The sequence below is a fragment of the Simochromis diagramma genome, unplaced genomic scaffold (assembly GCF_900408965.1).
Source record: "Simochromis diagramma unplaced genomic scaffold, fSimDia1.1 OVJJ01000304.1, whole genome shotgun sequence".
Taxonomy (NCBI): Eukaryota; Metazoa; Chordata; class Actinopteri; order Cichliformes; family Cichlidae; genus Simochromis; species Simochromis diagramma.
In genome coordinates this window covers 2176891-2194806 of record NW_024387030.1, presented here as the reverse complement: position 1 = coordinate 2194806, position 17916 = coordinate 2176891, and the positions used below count along the sequence as shown (strand labels likewise).

Below are 17916 nucleotides of genomic sequence, written 5' to 3'. Positions count from 1 at the left end.
GCAGCTTTGACAAAATAGTAATTTAGAGCCCTGGAAATGAGACTTTAAATCACAAGTTCAAATTCTTATTATTATAAATCATGTCTGTTTCAAATGGGGAATTTGAAGATTATGTAAAACTTACATATTTGTGACTGAGATTCTGCTGCCATTGTAGGCCCTTGTTTTTATTTCTAACTTCCAGTTGTTATGACTTGGCACAATATAAATACAACTGAATTTAAATGAATAAACAAATGTTTGTCTAGCAGAAGGAAATATAGTTGATACTGGGGATTTTTTCATTAGGCTGTATTTGTTTACATTTTTTAAATCAATTTTTGATCATTTAAAAAACGTTTTATTGTGTTTTAATTGTTTGGTGAGCTCATAAATTTTCCCTCTGATAAACTGTTTGATTGCATTCTCACATTATATGAGAGTTTATTCAAAAAGCATCAGAATCCCCCAAAAATGTTACATCAGCTTCAAAGAAAAGTTTCACTAACGCCTGCGAACAGCAACTAATAGAGGCTAAAAATAGCTAGCAGCCAGTAAAATGCAGCTACTGTCAAGTTCAGCAAATCCTCCACAGCTCACCCAGATGCCTGGCATCAAACAGAAGTGAGCTTCTCTGACTCACTCACCTGTATTGGACTCCTTTCAGTGCTATAGAGTCTTCTAGAGTAAATACAGGTGGAGACTTCTCATCCAGCGTTAACAGCTGATTGACTGCCCTTTGCAAACAAACAAAATGAACAGTGGTTAGTGGGGCTTCTGTGATAACAGGACGGGCTGTACCCCTAAGATGATGATAGACAAATATCCCATTTCAGTGAATACATTCAGAGCCACAAATAAAAACAAGACAAAACCACAGTCTGTAGCCTGAGCTTTGGCCTCTCAACGACTAGCTGTGCACATGCTGGCCTCATTATTTAAAACTTTGGCCATGTTTAACAGGAAACTTCAGAGCTGTAAGAGTCTCAGAGTTTCAGAGTTTCAGCTTGGGCTTCTCTGTGTGGAGATGTGTGGGTATTTTAACCTCCTACCACAGTCCAAAGACATGTATATCATTGTAATTGCTAATTCTAAACTGGCAAATGGTGTGAATGTGAGAGTGTATTTGGCTGTCTCTCTCTTTCTCTGTGCTATCCCTGTTATGGTTTGCATATCCTGTCATGTCCAGGGAGCACCAGACCCCTTGGGCGTGAAACCTGTCTCTGTAAACCTACACATGGCGTAGTTTCCAGACTCCGGTGACCCTGAACTGGATAAACAGTTTAAAAAATGGTTGGATGGACAGACAACTAGTTTTCCTGTAAAAAATCTCAAAAAGCAATAATGGAATTAAAAGTAAAAAATACAAACCTTAACTTCAAATCTTTAAAGTGGCAATGGAGGCTAACTGCAGCAAGGCCAAACCTTAAGGTGAATCAGTGCTTTAAAGAGTATATCAAAGTGCGTCAGTCTGTCTGAACTACTTCCATCAGTGCTGCCGGACCTCTCAGTCCTGCCTCTGTTTTCTATCATCCTCCTGAAAACCATAATCACACTGTCTTGGCTGAATTTGTCTAACTCATTACCTGTTCTTTTTATTTTCTTGCCTTTGTTGCCATGGATTTGACATGTTTGCTGTTGAGCACATGCACACGATTTGTTATATCTTGTCTTTGTGTCCTTTAACATTTTTCTCCACAACACGTTTCTGTTTATTTCCATCAACTATCTGTCTGTGCAAATTATATTTTGACAGTTTGGTCATGAAATGTGCATTAACTAAATGAGGCACCCTTTGTCTCCAGTTCCATTTACACAGGGACACCTACAGCTCCTTTACTGTAATTTAACTGCAGCTAAAAGCCTTGTTTGGAATCATTATAATGACTTCGGTGTGGCTCAGAGTCTACACACAAGAGTCACAACAAGTACTGCTACAAATATGTGTCAGGATGAAATAAGAGACAGTGTAGTTTATTAGCCTTTTCACTGGTGCCATAAAATATCGCGAAATGAGAACCATGGTTTGAAATACTGCGTGTGTTCTATTGACTTAAATTATTTGTACACTGTGTTCCTGCAATAAGAAATTACAATAAGTGAAGAAGTCACTGTTTAAATTATATCTGCACAGTTCCAGATGACATACAGTCACATCTCTGTCTTTTAAAAAGAATCATTTTATGAGTATTTTAACTAATTGGTATAATTGGATATTTTTGCCATCAGAATGTTGTTTTAAGTGGATCTCAAAAGAGGGATATAAACACAGATCAATAGCACAGTGGGCAAGAGAGGCACAGCAGCTATGTCCCCCACCGTCTGCATCGATAAAAAACAGAGAGAAGGCAAAAGAAAAGGATGAGAGGGGGGAGGAGGAGACTTCCACCTACAGAGACTTGCAGCTATGAGACAGCTGCCAGAGAATCTTTTCTGCTCAGGAACACTGGAGGAGAAAAAAACCCTGCTAACTTGTAGATAACTAGCTGGAGTTAACAACACATGAAAAGGTTGCTGGTTCTGAAGATCAGAACAAATCTGATTTGTGTAGAAAAAGACCATATTCAGTCCAGGAAATGGTGTTTATATGCAATCATTTTGTTTTGATGATTACGTCAAGATAGAAATGTTAAGAATTGTATTGCATGATGCTCATATTGCAAAGCTTTGGCACCTTGACCATGAATTATTTAGCAAACAAACTGCCTTACCATGTTTGACAACCTTCCATTCATGGCACCACTTGTTTTTCTGACCTCCTTTAAGCATCAAGAAATAAATCAATGGTACTAAAAGATCAAGCTTAATTACACTGTCTGAAAATAGACTCATCAAAAGCCTTGAAAGCACTATTTCAAACTGCTGAATACCAAAGGATATTGTTTCATTAACTTTAAGTGTGTCTGACTGAATATGGTTTCGCTTCAGTTTGCTAGCGTGGCAGCAAATACCTGGTTATGAAAAACAGGATTTACTTTCATGTTTTTAAAATGTAGTCTGGATGTAATAGGTAATAATATAATGTTTGTTTTACTCTGAAAGAGCTTGAACTATTGATCCTTTGTGGATTTAATGGATTAGTGAACATATTTGTGTGCCTCCTCCAGACATTCCCGAGGTGGATACAAAAACAATTCAGTGGATACAAAAATAGTAATTAACCTAATGTAAGTAAGCATTACACTCGCTATAAAGGAACAATCTTTTAAACAAAACTTTAGTGCTATGAAGTAACATGAAAGCTTTGCATGCACCTAACACAAATTAACTGTCACATGACCATCATCTCTTCAACTGAATGCTTGTGTTAGCACTCATGAGTGTATAACAAATGTTTATACTAGAAAATAGTTTGGTAAGAAAAACAAATTTCTTGTCAAGACAGATAAATATGTTTGTGTTCAACATAATGCTGCAAGTCTTGTCATAATATTTTCATTTGAACACTATTTTTAAAAGACTTTGATTCACTATATATGTAATTAATTTGTGTTGGTGATTAATATAAAAATATGCTGTCACTGCCAGCTATACAAGTCTTTGTACAATGAACAGAATCAGTGGTGTAACAATTTTTAGATTATGGGTTACATATAGCCCAACTGGATCTCAGGTGGGCCGGACCAGTGTACTGCACAACAATAATAATTGATTTTTTTTTTTATCCTAATTATTTAACTGTAAAGAAATACAACTAGTCTAAAAGTGGGAAACATCCCTGAGAAAAAATAAAAGTAATTTCAGCAAGATTTTTTCAGGTTTTGCATATTTTGTTGCTCACTGTTAAAAAAAAAGCATTACTGTTGTTGTTATCAAAATAAAGAGATAATTCATTTGGGATTATTTATTAAATTTTAGTTAGAATAGCATAAGCTCACTTTTGGACTAACTTTGACCATCTGGCATGTGAGTTATATGTTTTACACGCTTACACTGAAGTAAAAGATCCAAACGTCTTAAGTTATTATCAAATTGTCATAAAAACCTACATTAGTTTCTTTTCACTGGGCGCAAGTTAAATGCAGAATTTAATTTAAAATCCTTTTCCTCACATGGAAGGTCCTGAATAATCAGGCTTCATAGTACCATATCATCTCAATAGAGCACTTTGCTCTCAGACTGTCGGCATACTTGTGATTCCTAAGATATTTAAAAGTACTATGGGAGGCAGCGTGTTCAGCTTTCATGCCCTTCTTCTGTGGAATCATCTCCCAGCTTGGATTTGGGAGACAGAAATTCTCTCTACTTTTAAGTTTAGACTTAAGACTTTCCTTTTTGACAAAGCTTATAGTTACGGTTAGATCAGGTGACCCTGAGTCCACCGTTAGTTATGTTGCAATAGACTTAGGCTGCTGGGGGCTTTTACTTCCCACTGTCACCAAACTGCTTGCTCATAGGGGTTTGATTGTTGAGGTTTCTCTGTATTATTGTAGAGTCTTTGCCTTAGAATATAAAGCACCTTGAAGTGAATGCTTTTGTTATTTGGAACTATATAAATAACACTGAATTGAATTGAACTGAGTTAACGTGAAAAAAATGTCCTATTGATGTAGTGAATATATGCAAAGAAATATGCACTTGCACACTTTCACTTTTCATTATTTGGGATTTGGCTGTGAGCTATTTTGAGGCTTATGAAGAACAACTGGTTTATAAAGTGTGCAATACTACACCTGGAATAAAAAACAAATGCTCCTGTCACTAAGCTCCAATGCAGCTATTTTCTCCATGTGCTGGACCAAAATCATTTTCCACATTAGGCATCAGAATATAGTTTAGGTGCTGAAGTAATAAATCCCTTTAATCCTAAAGTTGTGATTGGAGTCCTGCGGCTCTTTAACAGCTCAAAACATATTTTATGTTGTTTAATCACTCTCATACTTAATTACTTTTATGGATATTATGAAAAATAACCCTTTTTAAATTCAAATAGTTAATTGATGTAAGTTCTAACAGGTCAGATGTTTTCAGAGTCAGATGCATAGAATTAAATACTGAGCATTTCTTTATCTATGAATAGATTGAGAAAAAGTATGATGAATAATATGTCAGCTCTTCACTGCTGTATTTCATTTCAGTATTTTCACAATAAAAGGAAAATAGATTATTCCAAACTAAAATATTCTGACACACGTATTAATCTGACTGTCTCTTATCTAAGTCTTTTGTAACCAGAGGAACCACCCGGGGAAGGCACACCTTACGCACCTTACAGTCCTAAAAGCTAATGAGCTTATTGTTTTGATCTTTACTCAACTGTTCATTAACACAAATATCATATTATCCAATTACGTGGGAGCAACTTGGTGGATCTGCACACATAGAATTAGTTCAAACGGAGGATCAGGATAAGGAAGAAAGGTGTTTTAGGTGACTAAGACTGCAACAGTAACTCAAACAAGCACTTACTGCTAAAAAAAAAAAAAAGCAGAAGAGCTTTCCTGAACACAGAACACATAGAACCTTGAAACAGATGGGCTGCAGCAGTAGAAGTGCCACTGTCACATAAGAACAGGGACACAAGGCTAAAATGTATGCAGTCTCACAAAAATTGGACAATAGAAGATTGCTATGATGTTTTCTGGCCTGAGTTAACTAACCAGAGATGCTATTAGTAGACAAGCAGAGGAAGATGGCCATAGTGATAGATGAAGCCATACCAAAAAGGACATCAGGAAAAAGCAACACGAGAAACTTAAGAATAAAAAGGGCTGAGAGAACAGTTCCACAGTTCAGTTAATGGGGAAACACTGATTATTCTAAATATTAAATTATGTATTTTCTGTGACCACAGTAAATCCACCAGTCCATTCCCTTCTTCACTTTTTGTGTAATATCTGTTAATTGTTTAAAGAGTTCTGCTGGTCTTTGAAGGTCAAAGAGAATGCAACCTGCAAGTATTTAAGAGCTTCTGCAGGTAGGCTAATGCACAGGAAAAATGCCCACATACTCATACAGATTGCAACATGCTACAGAACCAGGCTCGCCCACAGCCCTGATAGGCTACTTTGTTGCAGTGAGCCCTAAGCACACGCTAATCCGTGATCGTTAATCCTCTGCAGACAGAACGGTGCTCGCTGTGGACCGTGCCAAAGTGGCTATTTACGCGCAATTATCGCTACAAACTCGCTACAGTGGGTGTTTGCATACATGCACTGCACGTCTGGGTGACCTGCCTGTCTCTGCCCCCCTCTCCCCCACCCACCGCCTGTCCATTGGGCTCCGTGATACTTCATGGTGTTTGTGCCATCTAGGGTTATCCGCCGCTCCATTGCAGTCTTTCTGGCGCAGATTTTGCGTCTCGCCATCTGCTCACTCTTGGACTAACTAATAACTTCCGAATCACTGAAAACAAACAAGAAAGTTTTCTTCTGGACCTACGGCCTTTACTTCGTTTTAAAAGAAGACATTCTTTCTGCTTGGATAAGTGTTTAGGAGCAAAAGAGAAGCAACCGATTCCAAGGACGTGGACACTAGTAATTACTGCACCGCGGGGGGGGAAATAGACAAACGCCTGTGCCATGTAGCTGCACTCTCACATGGAAATATGCAGACGAGCCCACACAGCAGCGAGCTAGTTATTTTTACTTAAAGGGGAAAACTACAAAAAATGCTGTGAAGCTCTGTGTCGCAGCTTGGCTCCCGGCAAAAGCGCAGGTTCTTCCAGAGCATCTGCTGGTGGGGGGAAAAATTGTCAGGAGCGAGAGAAGAAGCGATATGCGGCTGGTCGGGCAGTTGCTTTTGCAGTTCCTCTTCTGGAATTAGTGCATGAATGGGAAGGGAGCGGCTTTAGACTCGAAGCAGGAAAAAAAAGAGTGTACTGTTTAAAGCTCGCGGCGGCACATAATGGATACTTTCCTGCCCTTAAAGGTAAGTCGAAACCTTAAATGTCCGATTCGTGCAAGAGTTCTGCCTATCTTACACTACACGGGGATTGAAGATGCACTTAACAGTTTTATTGCATTGTCTTTTATGTATATGTGCTGCGTCTATTGGTTACAAATCATCTTTTAGTGTAATTCTAATACACCGATGATGGATTTAAACCCAAGTGATACATCATTCGATTGTATTTGCGAAATGAAGGCAGGCGTTGTGTTAATTCAGTGAAGAGCGGCTCACACTTCTGGTATTCTCAGAAAGTAACTTGATCGGCGGAGAAACGTCGGAGCTTTACGCCGACGGATGCTGTGTTTTAATGTATTTTTACGTTTCTTTATTGTACCTATGTAGAAAAATAACACTGCGCTTGGACATAAGGCTGAGAGGATGGGGAGTTGTGTCCGATGCATGCTAATTCTTGGTGTGCATAAACGTGCCCCTTTTGCTGGTCTGCAAATGTGTGTGTGTGAGTGTGTGTGTGTGTGTGTGTGAGTGAGTGAGAGAGAGAAAGAGAGAGGGGGGGATTGAGGGAAGGAAGAGATTAGCCTACTCTTTCCAAAACGTCCCCCTGTGATTACAGTAGGCTGAGACGTTTATTAAACTCCCTTTAAGTTGCACGAATGGACTGGTGCTGCTGCTGCTGCGTGTGTGTGTGTGTGTGTGTGTGTGTGTGTGTGTGTGTGTGTGTGTGTGTGAGAAAGAGAGACAGTGAGAGAGAGCTAGAAAGAGAGAGAGCGCGAGAGAGAGCGAGAGAATAAAAGGTTTTAATCGCATGTCCGATAGGTGCTGGTTATCGCCAATGAAAATATTAGTTTGGCAGGTACGCAAATGCGGGAGTGTGTGTGTGTGTGTGGTTAAGGGATGGCCGCCATGAGGCTCCAACGCCACCACCCACTGTAATCACCACCCTCTTGTGGATTACTTGGCAGTTGCGGGGACGGAGTACGAACTCCGTGTCCGGAGGTGGAACCTGTTCCGCGGCCGCTGAAGTCTTTTCAGCACCACGGACAGCGCAGTCAAACTGCGCCCGGAGGGAGCGTTTCCTTTCCACAGAGGGATTTGTACTGATATTTTATCGACATCGATGGCTGCGCCCCAACCCAGACTGTCCCCACCATGGAGAATTTCTTTCCAGCACACAGAGTGAGGAAGTTTCTGTAAAAAGAAAATAATAATAATAAAATAAAACAAAAGGAAATCATCTACTGTAGAGACCCAACAGCCTTTACTCAGAAAACAACAACAAAAACAAGCAATATTCTGATGCAAAATGACTCATTGACAGGTGCGCCACACCCTGTTTATTCCCAGAGCCACGTAGGCCTAATTTATTACAGTCCATCTCATTGTCCAAATGTGCAATGTGTCTGAATGGAGCAGGAATAGCTTATGTAGGACTAATATGACTATTTTTCAGTTATTGCACTGTCCAGGTGCTTGTGTTTAGATAAAGAGAATAGTATTTGGAAAAGCTATCTATTATGATTGTTTATTTAGTATTGGTGGTGGCACAGAGGCGATGTTTGGACATCAAATTGTTCTGAAAATGGATGGTTGTGAAAATCACTATCTCACAATGTAATCATTGGCTTAATTTAAAAAATAAATAAATAAAAAAATCAAGATTGCTCTGGTGAAGAGAGAGCCTTTCTTACAAAAAAGAAAGAAAGAAAATCAAAAGCAATCCCTGTGCATACTTGAAATAAATCCTAAATAATAGGCAGAAGCTATTATTTCATTTTATATCTAAGTCATAACTCTTTATAAACCAAAAACCTATGGAGGCGCATATTATTCACTTGAAGTCTGAGTCTGTTTGGCTGATATACCCCTGGACTTGCTCACCATCATTCACTGGCTCTCAAGAGAAATGTCTGTCTCAATGCTATGTTTGCTATTCTCTATTGAGGTCATTGAACAAGTGCTCTCATTTATGTTGTCATAGTGTTTTCATTGTCATTTGGTACTTTATACTAAATGACAATGAAAAAACAAAACAACAACAAATAAACTTCTCTATGCCTTGTCAAAGTTACTGTACAATGACACTGAAAACAGAAATTCACATTCTTTATGTGTGTGGATTAATCATGGTTAAATCAGTTTGCACTGACAGTAACAATAAACAAAGAGGAATAGATTCTGATTTAAACAGTGGTAGATTCTAATTCAGGAATAAATTATCTACTGCAAACCAAGCCCCGCCCACTTTAAGGAACAGAAAACACTCATATGATGCTCTAACCCTGAATGCATCTGTGTGTGAATGGCTCTACTCAGCCTCAGCAGTTACACACTTTCCCATGTGACTCGTGAAGAATGATGTCATTACAGGAATTGTGATGTCACTAGTTCTTTTTTTGGTTTAGACTGGGTGTGGTGAGTGTGTAGTGTTGAGCAACTGTGTTACAGAAGAGGGCCCGGCATTTGAAACACATGGGAATGTTTCTGCTAAAGGTGTTAGAATTCCTTTTTGGAAACTGTAGGATCCAGGATTTGTAAAGCATTAATCTTAAAACTTTAATTCAAATTATTCCTTCAGTGTTGTTAATGCTTGGCTATCAGCTAACATGCAGCACAAGGCGCATAGCTGTTTGCCTTCAATTATTGCTTTAAGTTTAGCAATTTGAAGCTTTTTTACATTCCTTTAACTGATATGCATGCCTTTGTAGCCAGAAAACAACAAAAGCATGAATTGCTTTTGTGTCTTTAGCTGCTCATTGCTAACAGTCCCAACAGAACTGTCAGCAGTGCTCATCTGATATGTTGATATCACTAGCATTTATTGTCTGTCAATGCTTGATGCCAGAATGACGCTGGAGGGCTAATGCCTTCTGTCGAGACTGCTTGGTGGAATTGATAGGCCTGCTTTGACAGATGAGATAACCTGCAATCGCAGGGAAACACAATTTACGAGTATGGCAGATGGATGCTTAGGACGCACTCAGAAGTAGGGCAGCTTTACTGTGGGGAGAAGCTCAACGTGCACAGAAGGCTCACAGAGAACGTTAGAAAGTTGTTGTTTTGTGAAGGAAATTATGAGAGCGATGTAGGGGGAATGACAACTAGAGGACTTTTTTATTAAGCAAGGCACAGGGAAATAATAGAGAGGGGATCAATTCCTGTTAGCGTCTGTGGAATAGCTTTTATGGAGGGCAATAGCAGTTCAAAAATTAAGTGGAAAATAACTTGGGATTTAGCCTTAAACCCTCTGTGGCATCTCGTATGCTATGTGAAGAAAACTCTCCCTCATGGCTTCTTCGCTCACCTTCACCAGCAGAAAGATGTATGGATGCACAGAATGCTGAGGAAATAAAGAAAAGGATCTAAGCTTGAAGCTGGGAGGAGTGTAAAGGCAGTCAGATACGTTTGATCTCTGCTAAAATAATGAATATACAGAAAAGTAGCACTCAGGAAGAGAGTGCAGCTGCAGGGCATTTTCATGTGCTTTCTTCACCTCAAATTGCCATGCATTACAGGGAGACATTTCCCTAATGAATTTAATCATCACTACTGTTGTCACTGCGTTGGTCTTTTGTTTGCATTCATGTTGACTACAGCCCAGCTGCTGGAGTGCGGCATATGTGCAGAGTGAAGCTGACACTTGATGTAGTGTTTGGAGAAATCAGCTGTTGGGGTGGAGCCCCTAGACATAGCTCCAGCAATTCCTTTCTTTATTTTTTTCCTGGCGTTGCGTGTTTGTCTTCTTGCTTGCTCACCTCAGAACACAATGGTCTTTAAATGTTATCTAACTTCTCTAGATTAGATGGAATATGTGTGAAGAACTGATATCCATTGAAGGTTTTAAGGTTTCTTTACACTTGTTCAGCTGTGATTTGTTGTTTGTATAATGGACACCACAAATTACGCCCATTGTCATATGTAAAAGTTATTCTGGTTTTCATCTGTAGAGTCCTATGCCTTCATCACTGATTCTTTTCATTTTTTTGACACAAACTACAAATATCCACCCATTAATAAGCAAAAAATCCAACAGATTTCTTTCCCACTTTTGCTTGCAACCATTATTTCCATCGCTTCCTTTATCGAGCTACTATTAAATTCAGTTTGGTACACATGACACATCCGTGTTTTGAGAAGAACAATTTGAAATCAGTAGCTCTCAACATTAAAAAGAAGTCTGCTGTTGTTTTACCAACTGCCTCCAAAATCTCAGGTGTGGCATATGGAGCTTCCCACCGGCAGAACTTGAATGAAGTAACCCAGAGGCCTTTTCCAACTCAGTAGAATATAGTTTTGCTTTTATGTCCATTACATCACACCTTGAGAACCACACAATTTAAATAAAAGACCAAGTAAAGACACTGTTGAATTGATATTTTTTATATTGTCATTTGTGCTAAAATATATAGATATATAATCATTGCCTTTATGTGTCCTAATATGGCTATTAATATGAAGAAAAGGCCAGACAGTCAGAGGATTTATTTTCAACCTTCTAACATTTCCTTTATCTGTGTCTGTGCTGACAAAATGTGCTTTCTTTATTTAGAGTGCAGCTTAGTCCAGAGATGAGCTATGCTATACATTTGAAAAGCACCATGTTCTGTTTCTTTTGAAGTGCAAGACTTCACACCTTTATATGTTCATTTGAGATATGACCTATTGCAAGTTCCTGTTTTTATAGTTTAGCAAGACGCTTACTTCTGCTTTTCTGCATACCTCATACACACAGTTTAAGTTCATTGAAAGGTTGTATGTCTATATATGGAATGGCTGAAAGCACACACACACACACACACACACACACATACATGCACCCACAGAATACAGACACTGATGCTGCTCAGATATGCCTGCTTAAGACTGTCACGTGTATTTGTAATTGCATATTAATGAATGATTGCTTGCTGACAATAAAAAGGGCTGTAGCGAAGGAATCAGTCGAAGTTGGCTAAGGACAGGTGAAGGCCTGGGTTGACTTCCCTCACGAGCCACAAAAACAAAGAGCTCTGTCTTGTCTTGTTTTGTCGTGCAGTTTGAACTTTTGTTCGAGCGGGGTTTGTGCCTAGATAAACCCAACAGACACCTTAATGTTGACAGCAATATACAGTACAGTAGTTATGAATATGACTTATGGTCACTCAGAGGTGATGTTTCAATTATCTTGAGGAACCTGTTAACCACACTTTGCCTTCTTTAATTTACAGATTATCCTCGATTTGCTAATTATAAGAAGAATATCTAAAAAACGTTCCAATTGTGACAATTAAGCTTTTTATGTCCTGTTTTTGGATTCCTATCAATACTGTCTGATCACTGTTTTATTTTGTTATCCATGGTGCATCCTCCCTTTTTTTTTGCTTTTCCACTTGTCTTTAGTCAGCCAATCACAACAGTATACACACTCCCCTGTTTCCACTTTCCACCTACCAGATTGTCTTATAAATTGCAGGAATCAAGCTTTACGGCTCACTTCCTAGTGCTGTTTCCTTGTTTTCCTGGATGATTTTGGATTTACTTGCTTGTAATGTCCAGTGTTTGGGTCCTTCTCTCCAAAACCATTACATTATATCTAAACTGGCCTGAATGCCTAGAAGAAAACTCTCTGTAAAGCAAAACCATTACTTCCTGCTTAAGTACTAAAACAGGATGTACTATGTCCTTCATGTACTGAGGCAATCACTGTGACTTTATTCCTCAAGTGATTTAGTACCTGTGATGGACCGAGCAGCGAAGGAAACTTAGACACAGGTTAAAGTCCAAAAAAATGATTTTTTTATTTAACCCAAAAACATAATTGGTTAAATCATGCAAAAAGAGTCAAAATCTTGGGCCCATAAAACAGGTCAAAATAACAGCCCTCTACTCAAAGTTAACAAACCATACTGGTAACTCAAACAAACTGACCTAACTTAACCAGACAAAGGGGAAACTTAAATAGTGGCTGATAAGCCCACAAAAAGGGGTAAAACACACAAAACCTAACTAATGACATAATGAACTCCAATTCCCCCCCATGGTCCCGAGTCATGGAATGAGCCAGTTTGCAGCTTTCCATCAAGGCTCGCTCCGCCCCTTTTCCACCTCTTGGGTCCTCAATCAAGGGACTGGAGCAGCTGCAACTAAGGTAACTCAGAAAACAAAGATTAAATCATACATAACAGTGTAAACTAAAATGTGCATACTTATTTTAGAATGCAGTGTTATGTGGATATGTGAATTAATTCTAAGCCAAAACCAGGCATTTGTTGTCCTGTAAATTAATTCCTATATTTAAAGACAAATGTGAATGCAATGTATAAGCCTCTACACTAACATGGTGGATATTGCCACTGTGTAGCTGTACATGCAGCCATCACAGTACCTTAACATTTAATAAATTAACCATATATTACTTGCTAGGCCACAATCTTTCCTCGACCTTAATGCTAAGTGCTGGTATTTTCAAATGTGACCTTTAAAAAAAAAGCAGCAATCGAAAAAATACTGCTGGTGAATGAGCCGCAGTTTTTTGTTTGTTTTTGTGGGGGTAAAAGCACAGAAGTTTTCGAGGTCTTGGAATCCGGTATGTTCTCATACATGTAAAGCCACTTAATGAAGAAGGATGGAGGTTTGGAGGTTACCGAGTTACTAACATTCAGTAAAAAGGCCTCCTCGTAGTAGAAGCATTTGTCATGCTTCATTTTTGTTGAGGTTTTTTTTTTTTTAAATCTCACTCATATAGAGTGGTGGTGCCAAAGGAATTTTAAAATATGACAAGTCTCCAAGTGTCTCTTATCCTTAGAGCATAGGGTCGGACATTAAGACCTGAGACTGGTGGAATGATTAGTGATTTTAGGGAAATGTTTCAGGGGTTTTTTAATATATGGAAAAGCAAGTTAAATCCTAAAAATGAAATAAAGCAGTGTGGGCATGGTTTTTCATTGTGAACTGTCTGACAGATCGTTAATGCATTATTTCAATGACGGAGCTCTTTCCAAAAAGTATTCTGTAAAACATCTACATAGTGCTAAGTTCCCATTGAGAGAAGTATTTTTAGCACAAGTTTTTAGTGGATATTTGCAGGAGAACAACGACTTACTACATATGAGCTGTCTGAAGATGAAATGCCCGCCATACACCTTTCATCACCTTTAGGTAGCAGCTTGACTTTTCACAAAGAGCCATTCTATTGCATCTGCTAGTTCACCTTACTGCGCTGGATTGGGGGTTGGCCACAACACTACTCTGATGTGGTTTCTTCTTGCTGGTCACAGCTGGAAGCTCTTGACTCTAGAGTATATCAAAGTGAGCTACATATTGTGGAAGGTAGAGCCATTGTGGAGCTTTTAGAGAACCTCAGGGAGCTTGCACAGGCGACGGCTCCCTTCCTTTGTGAAACACAAGTCAGAACATTAAGATGTCACTGCTGACTAACCAATATGATCGTAGGGACACAGATAGCAGAGACTGCGGATGCGAAACTCGAGAGCAATTCAGTGGGAAGTGGGGTATTTTCTGGTGACATGATTATAGAACTGGTATGGATGACGGCACGTCTGGGATATGACTAAAACTCTTGCTATCACGACTAAGCACTTTAAATACATTAGGAAAAATTACACTGCATCAGATTACAAAAGGTAAATTCATTTTATAACCCCACTCCCTCCCTGCTCTTTTATGTTTCCCATTCTTCTCTTTGTTTCGATTCCAGACCCAGTAGGACTGTAAACACTGAGAGTTGGCATTTTAGTTTCACTGTGACCCTTTTCTCCCCTCCCACACGAATTCCCTGTTGTTGTTACTGCTGCACTTTTGAATACAGTGGCGCCCATCATTTAATGGTGGGTTCATTCATCACAGTCAGCAGTTCCAGCCCACTCAAGCTACAGGATTTCAACTAACTTTTACATTTTAAAAGCCTCTGTGTTAAGCCTTTTGCTGCTCACACAGCGTTCAGTAGAGCTGATAGACTGAAAGTAAAAGGCAGTCATGTGGGTTCCAGTGTCTCATACAGGATAAAAATATGCTTTATGGGATATATGCTATTTTGTTTTCTTTACAAATACAGTATGTCTGAATATTTGATGTTCATAAAACTGAAAGGAAAATGGAAAAGAAAGCAGAGTGTTGCTCTAAAGACTTTATATTGTTACTCTCTGTGCCTTCAAGTCACACTCTAGAGCTGACTGTAAGATGGATTTCTATCAACAACCTCGAAGTGTAATGTACCCTTGCCTGTTACAGTAAATTACAGCTCACAGACTCTGTGGATCACAGCCTCAGAGGGGAAAGGTGGCAAACATGTCTGCCAACATGGCGATTAGAAGTGATTATCCCTGATACAAGACACATTTTGCTTCTTGATGGTAAGAGTTGTGGTTGTGCTGGTGGCATTGTCACAAATGTCCCTCCTTTTCCCAACTTGTTTTCTATAAAAAAAAATACCCCTACACCAGGGTCAACTTAATTTAGCATAGCTGTAGTTTAGATGAACAAGGTCAAGATAAAAGCTGATCTTAGTGCCACCTCACATGAGCTGTTGGCTCAGATGCTCCGTCTATCGGTAAATAATAATGTTAGCATAGCCTGTGAGTGAGCAATACATTATTTAGCGAACTCACTAATATATCATTAATGTATAAACAGGCTGACAAAACTGTGTTTTTGTTATTTGAATGCTGCTTGTTAAATTTACACCTACAAATTCATTGACTTTTTTCCTGCTGCACTGCAAGAAAACACAGACACTGCTGAAGTTATCACCAAGAGCATGACAGCAGCTCCATCAGGATTGCTCCTCTTACTTGCTCATGTGCAGTGGGCCCCAAGGTTAGCAACAAAAACTGTTTAGCTCCAGAGATCTAAAATGGAGAGCTCCTCGTGCCGCTGTGGAGTGATAACATTCAGGCTCTGCTGGGGATGTCGCTACAGTGAAGGAGCTGTAATTTAGAGAGGGGCTGGAACAGCTTATCTTCCTAAGCCCCTGAGCAAAATAAAGAAATAGTGAGTGCGAAAAACACACACACACTCACACACACAAAAGACAGAAGTAATGAGTCATTGGCATTGGCAAACGTGTGAAATCACTGTCTGGATGAAGGTCTGTGGTCAAAGAGAGAGCAGGCCCACTTATTATTCACAGTAAGACAGCCAGAGTCGCCCAGACTGGCTCCAAAAAGGTCAGATGCTACTGCACATAGGCAACTATCTTTACTCTGCTGCAGAGCTTGTCAAGGTGGTAAATGAAAGAAGAAGACAAGAAATTTGTTGCTCTGCTTGTTTTTCTATAACAAAGTTGTTAGCCAAGTTACACAAGGAGCATTATTCTTTTCATGTTTAACTGACATCTTTTCATTCCTTTTCTACTGCACCTTAAATCCCATTCGACATGTGCCACACCATATTCTTGAGCTCTGCGGTATACATTTGTGTTCGTTTGAGTGGAATTCTCAGGAGTTATTAGCATATTTTGTGCAGTCGGTAGCGCCATCAACAAGTAAGCTTCACAAGGATGCAACTTTAAGTGCTTATTATAATTGGTTCTCAAGATTTTAGTTTCAGAGTTGTCCATGCTCTGTTATAAATTGCAGTCATTAGGTGGAAAATGTCCCAATTCTGCCTTAAAGTTGAAGTTCCCTCTCAGCGGCGTCTTTGATAAATTGATAGCAGGTCTTTTAATCTCGCCGTGCTCCTTTCGGGTCCTCCCCGATGATTGCTCTCGTGATGGGTTCTTTGCAAAGCACCGTCCTTGTCTCACAGCAGTGAGTTTACGTCTCATAGTCAGCATGAGCCTACAGTATGCACACAGTGTTCCCTCTGCGCTGCTTTTGAACACCAACCTTTCCTTTGCTTGTTTATTAGGCATTCAGTTGAGAGGAATTGTGAAGCTTCAGACAGTAAAATATTTTTCCCCTTATAAATCTCTCTGTGTTACAACAGCACACATCTAAGTGGTTTGATTTTATTGATTGTCACTGGAAATTGAGTTTGACGCACACTTCCCCCCGTTTTCTTTGACAGGACTTATCTTGATAGAGTGTAATATAGATGAGGTTGCAAACAAATTATCCATATTCAAATCGTTTAGTAAAATAATTTCAGGCTGGTTACATTTGTGCTTAGTACAGAGTTGTCTTTTTCAGTCACCCCAGCAGTCAACCATTATGTAATCTCTTCTTCAAAGTCCTCAAACTCAGTGTGTTTACTGACGTGAAAAATAATGCATTCTAAATGCAGTTCTAAAAGCAGGCTACAATGCAGAAGATTAGCCTCTGAGATAAAGGGGCTATGTTACATGCCCCATGCTCTCAGATGTAATGTTCACACAGCTGTTCTATTTAACTCTGCTTCCATTCATCGTTTTGTCTTTTGGTTTTTTTTTCTTATATGCATCTCACTGTTAAGGTCTCACCGCAGCATCTGAATTAGGTTTAGGGTAAGATTTTTACTTTGCCATTACTACATTTTTATTCTTTTTTTTTTACAGACATTTGTTAGCTATCTAGCTTCAGAGTTTTCATGTCCACCTTGCCTCACATAATACAATTTCATTAAATGTCCCCTTTGCGTCAGCGTTACAAACAAGGTATCTTTTGGGGCTGAAACATTTAACCACCAAGAAGTATCAGGTCTGTAAAAATCTGCAGATTTATCAGCCACCAGATCCTGGTTTGTTTCCCATTTTGGACCTTTGTGCCCTGCACTTGTTTATGCTTTCTTTTCTCTCTTTCACTAAATCTTTTAGGTTTTCCTGCTTTTACTTTCACTTTCAGTGACTGGGTTAGCAAAAGGATAATTTTGGGGTGAGATAAATGATAACTTAGGAGACAGCCCATCCCAATATTGCCATAACCCAGTGTGCTGCTGCCTAAGGACATGTTGAGACAAGGCAGTGGGTGTTACAACAAAGTCCCTTATTTGGCCCCTTGTTTTCTTATTTAGTCCTGTTTCTAAGCAATGATAATATATAGATGTGCTAACAAACATTGGTTTAACCAAGTCTAGCTGATATTGTTTCTATAATATGAATGGAGTCATTTAGCTTGCATTCTTCCCTTTAACTGTAACTAAGATGTGTTGCGCTGCATGGCTTGTGTTCCACATGAT

The 17916-nt window shown here is 39.1% G+C and overlaps 1 protein-coding gene across 3 annotated transcripts in view; it reads left to right on the top strand.

The window, feature by feature from the left end:
• The first annotated feature begins 5766 nt into the window (after window positions 1-5766).
• LOC120739480 (leucine-rich repeat and fibronectin type-III domain-containing protein 2) overlaps window positions 5767-17916 on the top strand; it is a 134169-nt gene continuing 122019 nt past the window's right edge. For all 3 annotated transcript variants that reach the window (XM_040041244.1, XM_040041240.1, XM_040041241.1), the window contains exon 1: window positions 5767-6849. The gene's annotated coding sequence lies outside the window, so the exon portion shown is untranslated. The remainder of the gene's footprint in view (window positions 6850-17916) is intronic.